Genomic DNA, 18,730 nt, shown 5'->3' with positions numbered 1-18,730 from the left:
ATTAGCAATTAGTTAACAAATTCACCGAGAGATGGCGCTATACCTATACTTCTAGTCAAGTCTTTAAAGTTATATTAAGAAACATGAGATTAATTTAAGTATTGAAAGTTTGTACGGATACGGAACCCTCGGTTTTTTTTAATGGCACAACCCTATGTATAATGCGGACGATAGAGTTGTACTATCAAAAAATTACGGATATCGAGTCGAATAGGAGTGAATCTTGCAATTTTTAAGGTTTTAAAATTTTCAAGCATACAAATGAGAAATTTAAGTTATAACCTTTATTTTAAAATTGGCTTCATAAATAAATTCGCAATAGACACAATATAAAATAAGTATCAATGCAGATGTATCAAAGTGAATCATAGTGTGTAGTGTAATCAAAATCATAAATTGTACAGCGACTGCGTGTGAGTAAAATGCAGCAAAATATAAAAAAAAAAGCCTTTTCTGATTAGTTTTACTTAGTTGTAAACTTGACGCTGTGGGTACTGGATAGTAATTATTCCTCAGTCTTACTTCCACATGAAAATGACATTAATATTCAGAACTAAATATCACACATCATGATAAAACAACGTCGCTTCCCGCTTGCAACCCTGTCCCTACTCCCTATGTATGCTTATATCTTTAAATCTGCGCGTGCGCGACGAATTTTGATGCAGTATTTTATTTAAAAGATAGAGTGATTCAAAAGAAAGGATATGTATAATATCCGTGCGAAACCGGTGCGAGTCGCAAGTCAGTAATGTCATTATCTCATTATACAAGGTGAAATAAAAAGGACCATATAAACACAGAGAAATTTGCATTGTGAATTTAACAAGTTCGACTTGTTGCGGTTTATCCGTTTGAATCAGCCAAACGTATGTTTAAATTAAAACAATATGTGTCAGGTTGTTTTTATAAAATCGACTTGTTGATTCAAATATATTGCCGATTCAAATGACAAGTAGCTTGTTTGAACCAAAGAGCACGTAGGCGCTATTTTAACCAAAAAACTTGTTGAACGAACATGAAAACTGGTTGTATTTTCTCTCAGTGAACGTTGCATAATGACTTTTGAGGCCATAATGAACAACTTATTATGGACCAATGCTAAAATCGCGGAAAAAAATTTGCTGTTCCATAATAACCTTTTTTTTTTGGAGGGGAAAAATGCACTACGCATACCACTCGGGTGCGGGGAAGGACCCGAGTGGTTATGTGGGACTCCTTGTTAAGGGCTAATGAGACCCCAAGTCTACCCACTAAACAAACCCCCCCCCCCCCATCTGCCGCCATTGTTCTGTAACGGTGGGCTGCAGGTACGCTCGCGCTTTAGCTTTACATCTACAGCACCACCAGAACCAGTCCGCTTTGCAGAGCACCACCTCCGGAGGCCCTTGATAACCTCGGACACAAGTGGACCGTATCCAGTACGGTCGACCTCTCAGGGACCGCGTGTGCAATGGATGGCAGGCGTCCCCGTGCCTGTCATCCTGCGATCAACCTATTCCATAATAACGCCGTGGCTTGCGTGGGCGACGGTCGCGCGATGGTCGCGCGACGACGATGCGACGCATACGAAATCAAACCTTATCGATATGGAAGTATGAGACGCGACGGCGACGGTCGCGCGACGGTCGCGCGACCGTCGCCCACGCAAGACACGGCGTAACCTAACCTAACCACAAAATTAAAATTTTGAAAAAGCCCCCGACCGCGACATAGTAGACCGATTTCCATGAAACATGGTTAAGAACACTCCCAACTAACTCAGCTTTCAGACAAACAAAACTAAATCTAAATCGGTTCATCCGTTCGGGAAGCTACGATGCCACAGACAGACACACACAGACAGACAGACAGACATACAGACACGTCAAACTTATAACACCCCTTCGTTTTTGCGTCGGGGGTTAAAAATGAGCGGCATCATGTCCGCACAGTCGAAATGTATGAATCCGCCAAATTTTTTCCGCGATTTCAGCATTGGTCTCATAATGAAAGTTGTTCATTATGACTTCAAAAGTCACTATGCAAAGTTAGAAACGGTCTTTTTTATTTCACCGTGTGTATAACGAAGCTTTTTAATAAAGTTTTTTTGTTTATTTACCGGTCAGGGTGTGTTTATTTATTTAGTTTATAACGAAATGTCCGTCCACAACCCGTCACACGTTTGCATTCGGAGGTTTCGACACTGTTTGTACACGTATGTGCGACCTTGCAGCCAGTGAAGGGCCGCGTAGCTGGTATCGATAGTCGATAATTGCAGGCGGGACGGGCGCGCTGAATTGTCGATATCGATAATGTTTATGTGAGTTGAGTGCGGGTAAATGTGTGCCATGTTACATGTTTGTTAAAGTTAAACCCCCTTATTCATAAACGATCAGTAAAGTTATCAAGCCGATAAAGTTCGTTTGTCCCTTTCCGACGTATTGGTGTGATAGAAGGGTAAATTATGAAATAACAATGATAAATGTTACGGTTTCGCAACAGGGTTGGCAAAAGTCATAAATTGAAAGTTACATCGATTTTGATTTCACAGCAAATTAATATACGAGTACATAGCGCAAATATCCCTCATTTCAAACAGGTCAAAATCGTAATCATCACACAATTCCTTCTAAGTATTCATCATATTCATGCCGTGTGGTGCCGGCATCAGAAAAAGAATAGCACCACCCCATCTCATCCCGTGGCGGCGTGGGTGTCGTATCAGGTGGCTAAAGTCTGATTTAGACGGCGTGCGAACTCGCATGCGATTTTAGTTACATTGCGGGCGGTTGAGGTTACATACAATTTTGCACAGCCATAAAATACCGCAATTTAATAAAACTCGTATGCGAGTTCTCGTACCTTGTAAATGGGGCCTAAGGAAACACTAATGGCGGCAGATATGCACATGAGCAAGGCTCGCCCGTATCCTTAACGGAGTCCTTGCTCACGAGACCACAAAAAAATAGGGATGTCGACTTCATAAAAAAATGGCATTCTGTTTAGTCCGTCAGTTAGATCGTCCAAAAACTCTTAACACATATTTTTCGCTTTTTCTAATTAATGAAAAAATACAAAGATATAAAGCATCAAAGTTCCGGAGTGGGGACTTGTAACGTTACTTTTAAGTAAAAATTGTACCTAGGCGTGACGTCACGAGAAACTTCAATGCACTGTACCGTCGTCATTTCTCGTTTACGAGAAAAAAGAAAAAAGACGTGTCCAAAATTTTTGCTAATCTAACTGACGGACTAATTAGTTTTGACGTCTCGCCTATTCTACTTTACTCGGGTACATCCGATACGTTCGAAACAAGCGACCTTGTCGGCCGCATCGTCACTCCGCGTAATAACCGATAGCCGAAGTCATTGGCACTGTTTACAGAGATAGCGGTTATCGGCGAGGCAGTTTCCTAGTAGCTTGTTTTGCTTGTGTTGTGTAAACGAACATTAATGCAATTATTAATGCGTTAATTACAAATACTTTCTTAGATAAGGTAAGGTCGTTAATAGCGATCGTGATAATAGCGATGAAAATAACAGTTTTGTGTCGTAACTTGTATACGCTATGAATTTAAATACACACATTAAAATAATTATTAAAGTATTTAATATAGCCGAGAAACCCTACTTGATTAATCATACGTGTTTATTGTATTTGTTTAAATATTTTTAAAAATAACGGTTCGAAGTATTGGCTCTAAACAATTCGGATTATAAATATACGAACTTTGTAGTATATAGAGATTAATAATAATAATTCTGATCTAAATAATCGCAATGCATGCATTAATAATAAATATGGAACAATTAATAAATAATATATAAATTGAATTGTTATATTCCATAAACCGCGGTTCTTATGAAATTAATAATTGTATACGGATGACAGCTCACAGCTGTCGCTGTCACCGAACCCAATCTGTGTAAAAAATATCACAGTTTCATCGATAAAGGGTTGTCACGTCACTAGTAAGGGGCGGTGGGGAGTCGGCCTTCGAGATCCGGTTGTTCAGGCATTTCGCCTTTCGAGTCCGCTCGGCCGAGAGGTAAAAAATATCGAGTTTGCGGCCAGGCTTTAAATACTTCGGAATATAGCCAACGGACACGTGCTGTTTCAAATGTTGTACTTACATAATACCTACCCTGACTGACTAAGGGTCGGTTGCATAAAACCGTAAGTCACCGAAATTAGCATTCGCAAATTTTTTGTATGGGCTTCTGTTTAGACATAGACTTCTGTTGCGTAACATTGAAGTGTCTGTGTGGTTGATGCAACTGGCCCTAAGAATACGTCTGTGGCAAATGGCCCATGATTTTTTTGATTTGCGAGATATATGAATAACATTTGCAGTCTACTAATTTGCACGTATAGTCGCTATAATGTCTTTAAGATACTTGTACAAAACGTAGAATAAAATATAAAATTACTAGTATAAATATGGACCCTTCCAAACATAATTGTTTCCGCCGGATTGATCTGTCATTTCCAAAAAAAGTTACTTAACAAGACCGATACATAGGTACTGTATATCCAATTATTCACATCATAAAATGTTGCAGATGCCAAATAAATCAACCCTGTAATGGGGACATATACATATAGGTGAGGCTTGACCGATCATCAAACCCTATGTGATGTGACACAGAATACTGTCCCAACACTCCCAACTTGTCCTTTCTCTGCTCAATACAATACAAATATTCTTTATTGCACATCTCAATTGATAAGGAAACAAAATAGCGTATTTCTGAGGATTGAGATTTTTCAGAATTCTATATATGGCAACAATTGCATCTATCAAACTAAAGAGGATCGAGTATTATAGAGAGTTACTGTCGAAGTAAAATGTGTAATCACAGTGCATAGACTGCCATCTCTTGACACAGGCTTAAAACTTTAGAACCTCAGTTTTGACAATTTGGCCCATATTCTTAGCTTGATATGTTTTAAAATGTCAAATATTAATATTAGCGCCATCTAACTGAGCGTACCCCAAAGGTGTAATAACATCTAGGCCACCGTACCTTTTTAGGGTTCCGTAGCCAAAATGGCAAAAACGGAACCCTTATAGTTTCGTCATGTCCGTCTGTCCGTCTGTCCGTCTGTCCGTCTGTCCGTCTGTCACAGCCGATTTACTCGGAAACTATAAGTACTACAGTGATGAAATTTGATGGGAATATGTGTTGTATGAACCGCTACAAAATTATGACACTAAATAGTAAAAAAAAGAATTGGGGGTGGGGCCCCCCATACATGTAACTGAGGGATGAAAATTTTTTTTTCGATGTACATACCCGTGTGGGGTATCAATGGAAAGGTCTTTTAAAATGATATAATGTTTTCTAAAAAACATTTTTCTTAAAGTGAACGGTTTTTGAGATATCAGCTCTCAAAGTCTATTTTTATAACTACGGGGTATAAAATTCTAAAAAAAATAGAGGTGATGCATGCTAATTAACTCTTTCAACGATTTTTGGTTTGATCAAAGTATCTCTTATAGTTTTTGAGATAGGTTGATTTAACTGTAATTTTGGCAGGTGTATAAATTGACATAATAAGTTTATTATATTTGCTGCTACGGAACCCTTTGTGCGCGAGCCCGACTCGCACTTGGCCGGTTTTTCTGTGTGGTACTGAGGTAAGTTTTTTTCCTAGACTTTATCTGACTATACGGAGTTACATATGTCTTTGATCAAACTGACTGTCAACCGCCTTTTGTACATAAACTCAACCTTTGTCTCAGTGCATTTGTTACGGATGTTATAATGGCTAAACCGATCGGAGTAGTGTGAGAAGCATGCTATTTCCGATAATCTGTAACTGGAATCAGGTTCAAACTGATGAAAATAAACGAATACTGAAAAAATAAATTTTTTTCGCATTATGCTTCGGGTAACCAGCTGAAGCATTTTGAATTTGCCAGTTTTTTAATTGACGCAAAAGCGAGGGGTGTTATAAGTTTGAAGACTCTAGTAAACTTACTTATGTAGCCAAAGGCAAAGACGTGGCATCGATGGAGTAGTAAGTTGATACATCTTGATTTGAACGGGTAATATGATCGGAAAATGGGAAAATCTGTGTGTTTGTCTGTCTGTTTGTTTCTGTCCGTCTTTCGCGGCCAAACGGAGCGACCAATTGATTTGTTTTTTTTTTTGAAAGCTGAGTTAGATAGCCATGTTTTGAAAAGGGATGTCGCGAGTGAGGTTTTTTCATAGATTTTAACTTTTTGTCTCTTAGGTTAATTGTGCAGCGACTCGATGGAAGATTCTAGCTTACTTAAGTACATAGTAAGTTGATACATATTACATATCCCCAAATTGTGTTATGAATATGGAAAATGTGCTGTCTGTATAATTTGTATAAGCATCCCAGGAGACAAAAACATCCTGTAAAAGTCAAGTAGCCTGAAGCCGTCTGGAGTAGCAATTACCCGCGGCTAGATTGCCAATAACATCATATTAAAAACCAATATGGATTAAGGCTTAGGGCCTTTTTATTATCAGATTACGGGCTAGGAAAGTCTAGTAGTTTAAACTTTAAACTAATTTATTTTCAAACCCCGACGCAAAAACGACGGGGTGTTATAAGTTTGAGGTGTCTGACTGTGTGTGTGTCTGTCTGTTGCATCGTAGCTCCCGAACGGATGAACCGATTTTGATTTCGTTTTTTTGTCTGAAAGCTGAGTTAGTCGGGAGTGTTCTTAGCCATGTTTTACGAAAATCGGTCCACTATGTCGCGGTCGGGGGTTTTTTCAAAATTTTAATTTTGTGGTTAGGTTATTATCTGGAAATCTATTTTTCGGAAGTCTAGGTTTAAATGAATTGATTTTTATCTGAAAGTCTTTTCCTTTTGTACATATAGGCGAAATTAATCGGGACTGAAGTCATTTAGTTTCAGTATTCAATAATATGAAATTATAGCTCATACTTATAAGATATACGGGTGTGCCTTGTAACACAAACACATATTGTACGCCTCAGTGAAGATACTTTTGTTCATAAACTTTTAAAACTGATGAAATATCAGATTTTTAATTTTTCATACAAATTAAAGGTCACGTTTCGTCACACAAGTTTCATACAAGCCACGGTTACAACAAATTTCGTGGTAGAAAAATATTTTTAAAGGGTGTTTAAAATGAAAATAGGTAGTTATTTTTAAAAGTAGCTGAACAAATGCCAGTTTGAGGAGTATCAGACTACAATTGAATTTATCGTTCATGTTATAGGTGACAGACAGTATAATATAGTGTTTTAAGAACTCATAAAAATAAGCTACATAATTTGCCTTCCCCTTGCCATTTAAATGAGTCGAACACTTTTATCAAACTAGCGCCACTCATGAGCTACATACAAAATTGTTTTATATCTCAGTCGGTGTTAAACTGGTATAATCACTGCTTAACTCAAAGCAATGAGGATACTCTGTGGCATCGCCCGGCGACCTGACCACTCGTAAATTTTATCGCACGGTCTTAAAGTCTATATTCAGTTACTTTACTGTTAGTAGTAATGACCTTGTCTAGGCCACGATGACGCCATCACTGAACTCCTTTTATTGGGACACAACATTTTGGTGTCCCGTTCACACTTGAGTTGATCCCGATGGTGCGAGAGAGACGGGAGATATCGACTAGGCAGTTTAATTATAGAACGGCGGGCTTTTGCAGAATTGCCAATTCAAGTTTTCCGATTTATACAATGCTTTTGAGTAAGTTATCGTGTTTTTAATTACAGATATTAGTTATAGAGATAGGAATGTAAGTACTATCAGCTGCAGAAGCGCATGGAGAAATTATGAATGAATTCATTGATAAATTCGCCATGCTCTTTTGATGATTTTATGTTCATAGAACTTTAAATAATTCGTGTTTAAATAAAATGGTAGGATGACTGATCACTGAAGCAATAATTAAATTAGATTACTTTCCGTCTAGTCAAGTTCATTTTAAGAAGGGAAGGGTCAAAACGAATTTAAACAATTTTCTTGAGAGGCCAGTTCCCTATTATTAAGTATACAGGGTGTAAACCTAATACGGGCGAACCTCTTAACGGTGGTGAGTATAGGACATAAAAAATGGAATTAGATAACTTTTACTTAAAATTTAAATATTATTTTTATCCATACAAATTAATTCGGCCCACAACGTAATGCAAACACACTCGCGTTAAACGCTCGTTGACAGTTGTCATGGATTGTCATCGCAACCACGTTTACAGTACATTGCTGCGGGGAAATTTTTCAAAAATTAATTATGGGGTGAAAATTAAGAGTAACTCAAAAACACCTCTTAAATAATGATAATGATATTAAATTATATGCCTGGTTTCATTTATCGCCCTTATTACGTTTACGCACTGTATACTTACTAATGTACCTACCCAAAGCTCGAATCCATTTTATTATTGCAAATTATGAGATTAGCTTTTGAAATTGCTCAATCCGACCACCTCGGACACTGGCGATCGAATATATGAAAGAGGCGCGTTCCTAGCACACAGTCTAAGCTCGTGTAGGTGAACGCGTACTATGCTTGTATGAGTGAAATATGACAGGTCGACTGTTCGCGTTTTTGACAGGCGGCAACTGTGAGGTAACCGAGAGGGGGTGGGCGGCACTTTCAGCGGGTAGCGGGCATGTGGAGTGGCCGCCCACCCCGGTTACGATAGTTCTCATAATTTATTATACTGTGATCCGACATTTTAGTTTACAAAACTTTTACCGAAGCACCACAAATATTCGGTAATCGGCATATTAGGCAAGTTTTTCAATGTTCGTATTCGGCCGAATAATTCGGTTGCATTGCCGAATATTTACCGAATAAACAAAGTAAATAACTAATGAAGATCTTACGTATTCCATTGGATAATAAGCTCATATTTTAGTAGCTTTCTAAGGAACTAAAAAGAGATAAATGTCTATTACGCGTCAAAATATAAATAAAAAGTTAAAAAAAACCGTAGTTTAAGAGTTGAGAAGAGTTCAGAGTTGTTTTAACTAAGTTTTACTTAAATCCACTAAATCGTAAGAACATATGAAGTTCTAGTAACATATGTAACCATTATCAATCATTTAATAATAGTTTTAATCTTATTTTAGTATTATTGTTAGTTATAGTGGGCCTTTGTGTGTCACGTCGACCAAGAGAGATCTATTGTGACGGCCCTTTGTGGTTAGATAACCTTACTTATGCCCGTTGAATCCAGGAAATTCCAAATTCTTTGGGCTGTAAGGTCTTGTACCTCATAGGGTTGCAGTACCTGCCGCCCTAAGTAGATACTTCTCTTTGACATTAGTGGACCGCAGGAACAGAGGATGTGCATTGCAGTCTCCTCCGTTTCCTGGCAGAACCTGCATGTCGCCTCTTGTTTCAACCCCAATTGAAACATGTGTTTGTTCAGCTTGCAGTGTCCAGTCAATATTCTGGATACCGCGCAGATTTTGTGTCTTTTGAGCCCTATGAGCTCTTTAGCATATCTGCTGTTGAACGGTTTTATTAGGGCTTTCGAGTGTTCTTGTCCTCTCACGAACTTCCACCCATCGATTGCCCTTCTTTTTTCCAGGTTATTTAGCAGAGAATATGCTTCTCGTTTTGTGAATCCACAAAACGGTTCGGGGCCGATCAGGGGTGTGTCTGCGCCCTTTCTAGCGAGTTCGTCTGCTTCGTCGTTTCCGGTAATGTCGGAGTGCCCATCTAAGTGTGACTTTGTTGGAGTTGGCCAGTGCGTTTAGGTTTGTTTTACAGTTCTGGACTAGCTTTGAGTTGGACTCTAGAGAATCTAGTGCCAGCAGAGCAGCTTGGCTGTCTGAGTTGATGTAGATATGTTGGTGTCTTAGGTTTCTATCCAGGTTGATCTCCACACATTTGTTAATGGCGAAGACTTCTGCCTGGAAGATTGAGGCCTGTCTGCCCATGCTGACGCTGGCCCTGAGCTTGGGTCTCTCACCATAGATCCCACATCCTACATCATTTCCTTTTTTGGAACCATCCGTGTACCATATGTGGCTTCCCTCTTCGACGTACATTTGGTCGTTAGTCCATTTGTCTCGAGGAGGTATTTCCACCGTGTACAGTTTGGTAAAGTTGCACTCTGTGTATGTGTCATCGGTGGGCATGCTAAGTGTTTTATTTGCAAATACCCAGGCCTTGAGTTTGGCTAGTGCTTGGGAGCGCCATTTTGGCCTATTTAGAGTGCATATCCTGTAGACACACTGCTTGGACTCCTTTTGCACTTGCAGGGGGAGTGGTAAAATGTCAAGCAGTGCATCGAGGGCCCGCCCCCGGTGTCGAGGAGAAGGCACCTGTTGCTGTAATGCAAGCAGTGCGTTGCAGGCTGTTTAAAGCTTGTATTGCTGTCGTTTGGTTGGTTTTGTCCCACCATACTGCGGAGGCGTAGGTGATTATGGGCCTCACTACCGCTGTATATAACCACATAGCAATGTTGGGTCTTAAGCCCCATCTTGCTCCTGCCATTTTTAGTCTTCGGTATAAATTTAAAGTTTTAATCTTAACATCCGCTTTCTAAATATGGCGTAACCGAATATTCGGCCGAATGTTTGGTTCGGTAAGAGCTGAACCGAATGTTAGGCCGAATATTCGTATTCGGCAAAGTCCATATTCCGCCCATCTCTACCACAAAGTATTGCGAAGTAAATTCAAGCGTATTACCAAAGACATATGTAACTCCGTATAGACGGATAAAGTCTAAGAAAAAAAAACGTACCTCAAAGTCCTAGAGAAAAAGGTACGGTGGCCTAGATGGCGACACACCTTTGGGGAACGCTCGGCTAGATGGCGCTAATATTAATATTTGACATTTTAACACATATCAAGCTTACAATATGGGCTAAATTGTCAAAACTGAGGTTCAAAAGTTTTAAGCTCGTGTCGAGAGATGGCAGTCTATGCACTGTGATTACACATTTTAATTTGACAGTAACTCTCTATAATACTCGATCCTCTTTGGTATTACGAAAGGGCTAACTTTGTAGACCGTTTCAGGTGCTTCCAGTCCTTCGATTGTGAGATTTACGAGTAACTAACTCCCAATTATTGAGAAATTATAGGGATATTTTATTGGGGAACAGGACCTGATGAGCTTCTCACGGGGAGTATTTTTGATTGGCTCTAGAGTCTTTAAAAAGTAGAATATCAAAAAAATCAAAACGGTCCGACACAGATAAAAATAATAACAATCTGTGATGAAAAAATCATTGCTCTATCTTCAAAAACCAGGGAGGAAATAGTCGAGAGCGTATGTATGGAGAATTGACCCCTACCGTATCGTCTTAGAAGACTTATTACTGGTTTATACTGTGGTATGAAGAAGTTCACGCATTAACAAACGTACGGCGCGCGAGGTGCACACAAGCGCGTCGTGTACGTACGCAACACATGCAAACATCCTGTATTTTTGTTCCAAAAAAATCCTGTATTTTTGTTCATTGTACTGTACACATTTATCGCTATTCAGGTGTTCCATATTGATATATATTTTCAATAACATAAGAATCCTTATCGCTGTTCAGACTTATCGCAGGTTATATCGAAGTTTCATTGATAAGATCAGTAATTTCGCAATTTTAGCATTAGAAGAACGATAGATACAGCTACTAGTATCAGTCTTAAGTACTTAATCCATACTAATATTATAAATGGGAAAGTGTGTGTGTCTGTTTGTTCGTCCGTCTTTCAAGGCAAAACGGAGCAACGAATTGACGTGATTTTTTATGTGGAGATAGTTGAAGGGATGGAGAGTGACATAGGCTACTTTTTGTCTCTTTCTAAACCCCCTACTTCCCTAAAATGGGGAGCGGAAGTTTGTATGGGGCATTCCGCAATTAACGCGAGCGAAGTCGCTGGTTAAAGCTAGTTTATCATATATTTTAAATTACACCTCATCCGCCTGGCGACCAGCACAAAGGAAATTTCGAACAACTAGTTACGTCCTTGCCGTTATCGATGGAGCGACGACCGATAACTATCTGAAGGTCGCATCACTATCTGTGACGTCACATGCATTCGGTGGTGCATTGTTTGAAGTGTTTTTAGGTTGATTTATTAAAACTTATGTCATTTGTTACTTATTAGATTTCAAATAGACATCCCACCTATGTGTTTTCTATAATTATATATAATATCTCTATTAATTAAAATAAGCACTATACTTAATATACTTATACCTTCAGTTCAAATATATTATCGAATGTTTTCAAAGTGAACAGACTTTGATTTGATTTGTAGAAAAGTGGAGGATATGGAGGTAGATAAAGTTATATAACATGCAACTTTACTGTACAAGTGTACATAATTGGGCATTGTGTACGGTCAACCAATTTGAATCCTAGGCCACTCTAGAACCCTGTCTCGTTTAAACCATGTTCTATTTGCCATAAGAAGTCACATTGACGTTTACTGTGCAAAGGTTCTACAGTGGCCTAGGATTCAAATTGGTTGACTATACCAGTCACATAAATATCTATTAAAAGTTAAGACGAGAGAGAATAATCTTGAATTTTTAGAGATATCTGCAAAACGCTGTATATTGCTGGAATGGGATCAAACTCCTTGATTCTTATTAGGACTTGAGATTGTCCAAAATTGAGAAAGTATTACATGCCTGTTGCGTTTTAAAAATTGGTAAAAACTGTCCTATGGAAATCGAAATTTTCCATTTGCAATAAGGAAGTTTCCTTTGTTTCCTGTGATTACATATTGAAATTATTCGGAAATTTATGAAGTTTTTTGTAACATACCGATAATAGGCTAGTTTCCTATACTTAAAATAAAATATTTTATGCAGTGCACGAAATAAAGCACCACATAATTAGAAGAAAAATATGGACAGTAGTTATGTTTAAACGTAATTTCTCTTTAATAGGTAAGTCAAAGAAAAAGATATAAAGTAAATGAATGGACCGTGACGTCACTCCTCAGTATTTCATAGTAATTCCATACTAGCAAATCGTTTTGACAGTTCTTAAAAAGAAGCTGATTTGACTAGTAGGAAACTAGCCTATTGCGTATGAATCATTCTAGTATTGTGAAATATTGAGACAAATATGGAGAAAAGGCTCATTCCAGTTATCTTACAGAGTCGACTTGAATCCTGGGATAAAACCGTTTCGCAGTAGCCGTCAACGTTAATTCTATGTTAAATAAAGCACGGTGTCACTAAGACAGGGTTCTAGAGTGGCCAGTTAAGCCTACAGACAATATCAGTAAGTTCTCGCTAACTATTTTGATTTTAGAAACACAAATAAGTTTGAAACAGGAACTCAACGAGAGTAACGTACATATTTGCTTTCTACCGCAATGCCTGCCTTCTACTAAAGATTTAAGGTTCATGTTAGCTAAGGATTTCGGCCATTTTATATCCAAAACGAACGTCGAACGATTGAATTTCAAATTTGGCATTCAAACGGCTGTTCGGTATAAATTTAAAGCGCAAATGCCTCAAAGGACTCAATAACCAAACAATCATATTTCATATCAACACTACGCGCTTATCCACCATTTTGGAATCAGCGCTATCGAACACCGCAAATTTATCTACGCAGGTGGTCAAATCTGGAACTACAGCAAACTCATAATAAATTCCCACTTTATGTTCTATGATAGCGACATAGAGAACCGCAGAGTTAAGTTTGTACGGCTCTGGATATCCCGTATGGATTGTAAATAATTTCCTTATTATTCTGAATAAGAGACGGAATAAGTGATTATAGCTTTGGTAACTTTCGTGACATTGACATGTACGTGATTGCTAATTCGCATACATAACATGTTATTTAAATATATTACTATATTCCTTACTAAATAATCGCTTTTTATACTCTTGATAGGTTAAGTAACTATTGATGTAAGTGCGCTAAAAAAACTGCCGATTTGTAAACTTTTGAACGCCAACTGTCAAACCTATAGGTAAGAACATGTCCATACTAATATTATAAATGGGAAAGTGTGTGTGTCTGTTTGTTTGTCCGTCTTTCACAACAAATTGACGTGATTTTTTAAGTGGAGATAGTTGAAGGGACGGAGAGTGACATAGGCTACTTTTTGTCTCTTTCTAACGCGAGCGAAGCCGCGGGCAAAAGCTAGTATTCTATAACCTAACCAATCCAAACTGTACTATAAATGTTGACAAGTACAATGGAACGTAGAACTTACCTACACATGAAATAAAACTATGGAAACGGATTAAATCGCGTATAATGAATTTAAAATACATCCCGACGTTTCGAACTCTTTACAGCGTTCGTGGTCAACGGGTGACTGAGGAAAAATTAAAATGTGCAAAAGCTACCCACATCCAAGAAATATTAACGAACCATGACCACAAATAATATAGATTTCTAAGGCAGGTTCACACACTATTAATAAAGCTAGTTATTACTATGTTAAAAAATAATTAACCAATTAATTTACACAAAATTGACAAAGAACAAACTGCAAATGTCCAACACCATACAACACAAATGCCTCACAGCCTTCGTCGTGCTTGTTCCATGAGTAACTATCGCGGTAACCGAAGACAATATTACCTACACATGTTTAGAGCTTTTTGGCGTTTACAGGGCAAACACTTCCTTTTTAAGTGTGATTTTGATTAAATATTTACCAAAACTGCTAGATCAAGTTTTATAAATAATCTAACCACAAAATTAAAATTTGAAAAAAAAACCCCGACATAGTGGACCGATTTTCATGAAACATGGCTAAGAACACTCTAGACGAACTCAGCTTTCAAACAAAAAAAATCTAAATAGGTTCATCCGTTCGGGAGCTACGATGCCACAGACAGACACACACACCCAGACAGACAGACAGACACGTGAAACTTATAACACCCCTTCGTTTTTGCGTCGGGGGTTAAAAATAAAGTAACGATAGGAATGATGCATACATTCGGTTCGACAACTCTGTTTAATTTTTTTCGCCATGTCACGAACCGTCATTAGATCAAGTCGAATGCGGCCCAAGGTCAACGCCCTCGTCTTCGGCCATTTCGCAACGATTCCGCGTCACGCGTCCTTGACACTGATGTCTAGACTATGTACTCTAACGCTGACTGAAAGTGTACCTTAATTTTGTTAGAGTAATTATATTGGAAAGAGAAAATTCTGTGATTCTTCCGCTCGGAGTCAAGCTTTGTGACTGTGTACGTGTGTGTGTATGTGATGATCACCTGAAGTATTGTCGTGCAAAAATATTTTTCATTACAGGCTGGCAGAAAACCTCTGAGCCTGAGTGATGAAATTTGGTATACCGTCAATACCATTCCATAGGTACAAACGAAGTCGCAGGCACAATAAAAGTAAATTCATATTTGTCAAAAATGAATTCCTATATTACTCGAAGTATTTTGCGTTTAGGTAGTAGTGCGAAAGAATAAAGAATAACGCATAAAAACAAGAACAAAAGAGAAAAAAGAAGAACAAAAACTAAGCGGTCGATTTTTCGTCTTTAGATTACAAATTTCAGCTAAATCGTTAGAGCCGTTTCCGAGACCGCCGGTATCTATGAATAAATAAATTTAATATTATAGGACAATCTTACACAGATTGACTGAGTCCCAAGTTAAGCTAAAGATGGCTTGTGTTGCAGGTAATTAGACAACGATATATATAATAATATATAAATGACTCAGTAACATCTGTGCTCATCACACAAATAAATAATGCCCTTACCGGGATTCGAACCCGGGACCGCGGCGTAGCAGGCAGGGTCAACTACGCGCTAGGCAAGACCGGTCGTCAAAATCTAATATCTTTTCCCCTCACTAGCTCGGAAACACGTGTTTTGTCCTTTAATACCAGCGGGTAAAAACGCATTTTATCCACTAGTGGGTAAAGTAATTTGACCTTGAATAAAGTCAAATTAACTGCTTTAAAAAAACCTGTGGAACTACTGGAAGCAGTGATAAACGCATTTTTTGCGTTGTAGTTTCCTCGCTATAGTGAGGGGAAAAGTTTTGTGTTACACTCGGGTGCAAATGTATTTTACTTCTCGTGTGTTAAAAAACTCGCAAGTTCAGGATTCTATTCTCGAACCACTCGCTTCGCTCGTGGTTCAACTATGGAATCCTTTCACTAGCTCGTTTTTCAATCCCACACTCGGCGTTAAAATACAACTTTGCCCCCTTGTATAACAAATAACTATTACACAGTACCTATGTTATACTAGAATTGCTCGTAGGTATACTTATTAGAAAAGAAAGATATCAGCGGAACATCGCTGTGACGTATATGGGATCTAAGATGGCGCAAAGAGGTGAACATACTACGTTTCTTTGAACTCGCTTAACATGTGGCGAAATTCGGTCCAACAGCTCTATACGTCATCGAGATCAGGGCTAGCACGTGATTGGCGCGACTATCTCGCCGCGACATTACACACGTTTTTAGGGTTCCGTACCAAAAAGTAGAAATGGAAGCCTTAATGGCGCGACTCAGTCTAAACTGTCTGTTTTCTACCTGTATTAATGACATAAGTGATGTGATTATTTAATTTAAACATCACCGCGGTAAAGGACCTAGCGAGGATCAAAGTGACACATTATTTTAGAGATAGAACACGTGGCAAAGCGCACTTTTAAAATTTGATTTTGTATATGTATAAGTTCGCGTTTTTAGTTTAAATACTTGTTATTTTGTAATATAATAGTGGTCCGCTCCTTTGCACGGGATTCTACATATCATATAAACCTTCCTCTTGACCTAATCTATCAAAATAACCGCATCAAAATCCTTTGGGTAGTTTTAAAGATCTAGCATACACAAGGACAGTGAGATAGACAGCGGGCAGCGACTTTGTTTTAATCATTTCCTCGCTGGTGAGAATCAGTGTGAAAAGATGTCATAAATATCGCTGAGTTTATAATGATACAGGAAAAATATCAATTAGTTAGTTATGTGCTGACAAGTACCTACGGGTGTAATATGATATTTCTAGGAAGTTATTCTTCTGAGAGTTCTGAGTTCCTACGTTACAGCCTTACGCCGTGGCTTCCGTGGGCGACGCATACGAAATCAAACCTTATCGATATGGAAGTATGAGACGCGACGGCGACGGTCGCGCGACCATCGCCCACGCAAGACACGGCGTTAGTCTAGTGTGGGGATTATTGAGTTGTTCTCTTGTAATGTATTTCTTGAAATAAACATACTGTTATGTTAAGAACTGGGGCCCGTTTCTCGAAAGGTACAAGCCTTGTATTACAAGTGCGCGAACTGTTAAATCGTATCCTGGGTTGTCATGGAAACACACTTGTAATACAAGGCTTGTACCTTTCGAGAAACGGGCCCCTGGTCAGTCAATTTTCAAATTTGAAATAGGGTTAAATTGCGGTGTCAAGGCTTGGGTATCTAATAAAGCAAGCAAGGCAAGGGTAGGGGGGTAAGGGCAAGGGTAGGCTGCCTAGGGTAGGGCAAGGGTAGGCTGCCTGGGCAAGGGTAGGGTCACTAGGGTGGTTAGGGTATCTGTCACTACAATACCGCAATTTCGTTTTCTTTCAAGTCCTTAATTGCTAAATAAGTGTATTACTAAAATTTGAGCAAAATTTCATGGAGAAATTATGAATTGGTTGCAATGCCTATGGTACAATGCCTCAAGGGCCTATTTTAGACATTAGCTAGCTTTTAAGTTTAGTCTTAGTTTCTTACAATAATTATGTAAATATGTATGTTCATGTAAATAAATTTGATTCATTGATAAATTCGCTATGCACTTTAGCAAATCAATGTATATACTTTATATGTATCTTACAAGCTACAAGAGCCGTATTTGACGAGCGTTCGTCACAAATTTTTACCAAAATATTCTGGTTGAATTTTTCATTTCGATAAAGATTAAATAAAAAAATAACTGTCGAATTAAATTAGTCTGTACTTCTGTAGACGTTGTTTTGCGAGTTTATATGGGCAGCTGTTCAAATACCGAACAGGACACTACGCAACTATTAACGCTCTAGTTAATATTTCACTTATTACAAACATATATTTTAAGCAAAAAAAAACTATGTCAGAGGTTTTTTCTTTTACAGCTACAAAAGAGATGTTTAAAATTGTCGTACTTGGAGCTTTTTTGTCCCTTATGGTTTATTTTATAGTTACGGACTATCCAATATCCATACTAATATTATAAATGGGAAAGTGTGTGTGTGTATGTTTGTTTGTCCGTCTTTCACGGCAAAATGGAGCGACGAATTGACGTGATTATTTAAGTGGAGATAGTTGAAGGGATGGAGAGTGACATAGGCTACTTTTTGTCTCTTTCTAACGCGAGCGAAGCCGCGGGCGAAAGCTAGTAATAAATAAACGTACAACTCGTGAGATATCTAAGGAGCCTTTGATTTTCAATCATAAAATTGAAAAGCCTCACCAAGAATACCTATATGACTTTGCGCCATTTTGCGGAATTTCATTAGAACTATTTTATTCAGGCATGCATCAGAATAACAGCGCCCTCTTGACAATAGTCATATATTTCAGGTCAGGATTTAAAATCCAAAGACCTATTTGAAATATCGCGCCCGGTATAAGCACCATGTGCCTAACGATCACGATGTCTAATAAACACCTCCAAGTATCCATCACACCTACTTTTACCAACCAATACAGTATTTCACAACATGTGTAATTTTACGCAACAAACATAAAAACACAGAAAGGGATGGAAGCTCATATCGCGACGGCACAAACTAGTTACGGCGGGCGTCGACCCCGAGCCCTGTCTAACGGCACC

The 18,730-nt window shown here is 38.4% G+C and overlaps 1 protein-coding gene across 1 annotated transcript in view; it reads right to left on the bottom strand.

The window, feature by feature from the left end:
• The window catches only part of LOC125240642 (nuclear hormone receptor FTZ-F1 beta), a 143,047-nt gene that overhangs the window by 29,337 nt on the left and 94,980 nt on the right, over nt 1-18,730 (bottom strand). The window lies entirely within an intron of this gene.

This window comes from Leguminivora glycinivorella, chromosome Z, assembly GCF_023078275.1.
Source record: "Leguminivora glycinivorella isolate SPB_JAAS2020 chromosome Z, LegGlyc_1.1, whole genome shotgun sequence".
Taxonomy (NCBI): domain Eukaryota; kingdom Metazoa; phylum Arthropoda; class Insecta; order Lepidoptera; family Tortricidae; genus Leguminivora; species Leguminivora glycinivorella.
The sequence above is the reverse complement of the archived record's forward strand: the minus strand, read 5'-3'. Positions and strand labels throughout refer to the sequence as shown.